Here is a 4375-nt window from a genome sequence, read left to right on the forward strand (position 1 = left end):
TCCAGAAGAAAAACAGCTATGTGGAAGTCTCTATACTCTCTCCAAGAGAGAAAAGACCATAACTAAGTAGCCACTGAACACCTCCTAAGACTAGCAGTAAATACCAGTGTTTTGGACTGTGCTCTACATTTTCATATTTATAGATCTGTGTTTTCCCAGATTGCTCAAAGAATGAACAAGGCAGAAATAAAATGCTCTGGCAACTCGCAACWGATCTCAGTCTTTGCATAGATAACTGTTAACAGTCTTAGTGATAGCTTGTTGGATCTGTTAAAGAAAAACATATTGTCTCTGAAGCTTAGCAGGACTAGGTGATAATGAAAAGGACCTGAAAATACACAAATTCAATCAAACTGGTTCTAGTTGTGTGCAACTGTTTTCCGCTAAGCTGGGAGAAAAGGCAGGGGTGACCTCATTAGGTTGTCTATTGACAATGTGGGAAATTCTGCAACTTTATGGGCTAGCCATAATCTGGACCTCAGGATTTTCTTTACACGCACTACATTCATTATGTTCTAGTTCTACAGTCATATTTCCTCATGCATTAAAGGAACATTGCAACTTATTTCTCTAGAGCTGCGCAAAGTATTTGCATCCCAGCCACTCTAGACTAACAGTCTTCTTATTAGAGGGAATTTACTACTTATCTTTCCTTTTAAATGAGTATCCCAAGAGGTGCACATGACCTGGGATTCACACTCTTAGTTGGAAATAACTTTTCCTTGGTGGCAAATTTCTGTTTTTGACTCCTCAAGATATGACTTTTAAAGCAATTCTCTCTCTCTCTCTCTATATATATATATATATATTTACACCTATGTATTTATATTTACTGCTGCAGTTAACTCTTTTCTGTGTCACTAGGTTTAAGATGGTGGACTGCAACTGCATCGTGTGGGGCTTATTTTGGCTCCTTGTGCTGGTGTTTTTAGGCTGGCCCATAAGCATAGCCTTGTGCTCCCTCTATGGATTCCTTTCGCCTCTCACTACATTGATAGGACTGGATTCGTTCAGTGAAGTGCTGCTGAAGGGCGCGAGTTTGGGGAGGCAGTGCGCTCAGAACGCGCACAGCGGCAAGGCCCTGTGCTGAGCAACGAGGACGGCCCCACGTGCTGCTGCATGCTACCAGCTTTCGTTCTTTACTCTGTTGACCTTGCATGTTCTCCATTGTAGCCCAGCTTTTCTCAGTTTACAACTGCGTACTTTTCATTTGAAGTTGTCTGTAAGTGTCTGTAAGAAAACTTAATAATCTAGCAGTTGCTCTTCTAAAATATACGATAAAAGTTYGGGGTACTGTTCTGAAGAAAGGAATACCAATATTTGGTAAATTACTTATTTGGAAAATAAGTAATTCCAAATATTTAGAGACACTAGCTAAGTATGTATCTCTCAGGATGTRAGCTCTGTGCCAAACCTAGTTAAATAGTTGAAAACCCTGCCTCAGAGGTAGAATGCACCTAGGATGTCTGATTAGGTTGCTTGAGAAGGGTAGATTGTGAATGTTATTTGGAATGTTATTTTTGTGACTATTTTAATCCACACAGTATTAAGTAATAAGAGAAGTTCTGATCTGATAGCCTTGCTGTATGTATTTCTCTGTGGTCACATTTCAATGCTTGTTTAGTTTATTTCATTTTTAATAGGCATTAGAGTTCTTCTGCATTACCATTTTTATTCTGTGTATATATTCTTTGAAAGTATTTTTTTCAGTAGAGCAACTTTGCCTGTATGGGTTCAACTATATTAAATAAATAAACTACTGTGAACACTAACTGAAATGTCTTCTACTTTGTTTGATTTATATTATATTTTATGATACACTGAACAGCAAGCATTGTCTAACCATWTACCTACCATTACTTGTAATATTTTGGGTTTCTAAGAAACCCAAACCCTCTGGACTTCTGTGTCTCCAGAAAAAAAAATATTTTTACTTTTATGGCTGTTTGCTGGCTCTGTATTCTCCCTTTGTTKTTAGAGTGAACAATTACATGAAAAAATGAGACTGGGTTTCTAGAAGTTTATCTRTTCTTGCTTCAAAAGGCATTGCTTAGCTTGTAGTGAGAAGCTGGCAAGGTGAAAGTCACTGTTTATTTGCTATGTTTCCAGAAATGGTGTTGAAATGATCGGTCCTAGTTTAAAGGGGCTTAAGTGATGGAGAGACAGTTGTGGTGGACCAAAACTCCAATGCTATACTGATTTACCAAGAAACTAAAGAAATTGTTCCCTTGAAAACCTTCAAAGGGGTCTTTAGTGACTTTCTAGAGGATGTCCTAAGATACACACAAACTCACTGAAGACGAGAGAAGTCCACAGGTAGTTGTGCATGAGTCAGAGGACAGCTCCTGCAAAGCACGCTGAGTTTAATCACTTTGGATAGGCATGTCTTTCCAGTTATTTATAATGTAAAAGTGAATATACACTGGTATTGTTATTTATTTGTAGAATACTGATGCCTTAAAATTTGTCAAAATTAGATGTTATCTGAGAGACCCCTTGCAAGAACTCCTTTTCTTTGTTAGTTATTCAGTTGTTTGTCACTTCACCAGTTTGTCACTGCATGAGTATATTCAGTCTGGATGACAGAAGGAAGTTTCCCCAGTTTAGCAGTGAGATACTGGAACAGAGTTGACACAATGGAGTCAAGTGCCTAACTATTTTTGACTAGGGTTTTTATTAGTTCTTGAAAAGGGTAAATAATATGATATGGACCTCTGTGGTTGCTTGGAATTGTACTCGATAGCCTAAGAAACCTCCCCTGTCTTGCCAAAACTGTAACTATATCGTCATGTAGTGCCTACGTCAGGTTGGATATTCTGAAAAAGTTTCAAAGTTAATAAGCCATTTTTTAGGGGAACTAAGTGATTTTCCCTACAGCGGTGGGTTGAGATGGGATGAGAACAGGGAGTTTTTTCCCTTTGTTCTGTCCAAAGTGAATGAAGAAAATTCTTCCCTTAACTGTAGACTAGAAATTGAACGTGGGAGTGGAAACCAAACTGTTCAGGTCCCGAGATGGCCCAAAGAGGATCAGCTGTTATTTTCAGCCAAGCAATGAAGATCTGGAAGAGGATTGAAACTGGGAAACTCAAGAAGCACTGGCAAGACTAGGTGAAGGAGCTGCATTTGAAGATGGGTAGAAGAATGAGGGATGTGGGATGGATCATGTTGGGGTGATAGAAAGAAGTGTATGGAAGAGATGAAGAACATACATACACCCGGGAGTGAATGCTCATCTGCAGCCTGTGTTCAAGACCCTCTGACTCCTGCGACACAGGCAGTGGGGAATGTAAAAGTTCCAGCATTGCCGGGCGGAGAAAGAGCGGCATTATGATGCCGTTTAAGTTGCTGCAATCTGATGAATGGTCATAGCTTAGAAATGTCCCTAACTTGGTGCTGGGTTGTGATGTTTCTTTGTACCCATGGGTAGSGGATTGCAGTAAACCAGCATGATGATAATAATAATACATTTTGAATAAAGTTGGCCACTGATTGTTTTTTCATTATTATTAGTAGTAGTTTCTGTAAATTAAGAAAACAACATAGGGCTTARGCCTTCAGCAAGTAGTTTTGAGTGTGTGAATCTAGAGTAGTAAGAAAAAGCATCTAAACCTTGGAGCGGAGTGCTTTTTCAGAAAGACCCTTGTCCTCAGTTGGCCTCATGACTAATTCAAGCATCACTTCATGCTGAGCTGGATGGTGTTACACAGGAGAATTTGAATGCTTTGGAGAATAGAATTTATATTTTTTAATAGAATGTTTTGGAGAAAACACAATGCCGATTGTCTTTTTTCTTTTTTTTTTGGACCCTGTTTTTTGAAAAATATAACTTCCTCTGTTTCATCACTAAATTCAAGCACAATGATAGTTTGTGCTTGTAGACTGTAGATTCTGCAATGACTGACTATACAGCTAAAATTTCAGCAGTGGATTCAGTATTCATCTAAAATGAATGCTAACATAAAAGGTRGAAATATTAGATTCATATTGACCACAGTTTGTGTTCTGAATATGAAAAAAAAAAAAAAGAAAGAGAAATAAATGTATCCAGAGTCAAATGCTAAAACTAGTGTGTGGTTGCTGTGACGCAATGTCTTCAGACAGCCTTCAAAGTGATGGAACAAAAGAGTGCTTTTTGTTCGACCTATTCAGCACAAACAATTACTTGAATATTTTCTTTCCTCCCCTCTTGTATAACTCCACAAAGATTAAAGAGAATTGAAACACACTTCTGAAAAAAAATCACACTTTTGTTGAAAGCTACTTGAAATATTTGTCTGTGGTAACTTTTTGTCTGCATAGAAATAAGCTTTTTGAAAACGATATGATACCARACTGTGGAGTGGCAGACACTCCAGAGGGCTGTGCTACGATTCAG

At 38.3% G+C, this 4375-nt stretch overlaps 1 long non-coding RNA gene across 1 annotated transcript in view; it reads left to right on the forward strand.

The window, feature by feature from the left end:
* Positions 1 to 1591, forward strand: part of LOC112958006 — a 2797-nt gene extending 1206 nt beyond the window's left edge. Inside the window, exon 3 of the long non-coding RNA XR_003251317.1 lies at positions 865 to 1591. This is a non-coding gene — a long non-coding RNA (uncharacterized LOC112958006). The remainder of the gene's footprint in view (positions 1 to 864) is intronic.
* The last annotated feature ends 2784 nt before the right edge of the window (positions 1592 to 4375 follow it).

Source organism: Nothoprocta perdicaria, unplaced genomic scaffold (assembly GCF_003342845.1).
Source record: "Nothoprocta perdicaria isolate Ctin4 unplaced genomic scaffold, notPer1 scaffold_8, whole genome shotgun sequence".
Lineage (NCBI taxonomy): Eukaryota > Metazoa > Chordata > Aves > Tinamiformes > Tinamidae > Nothoprocta > Nothoprocta perdicaria.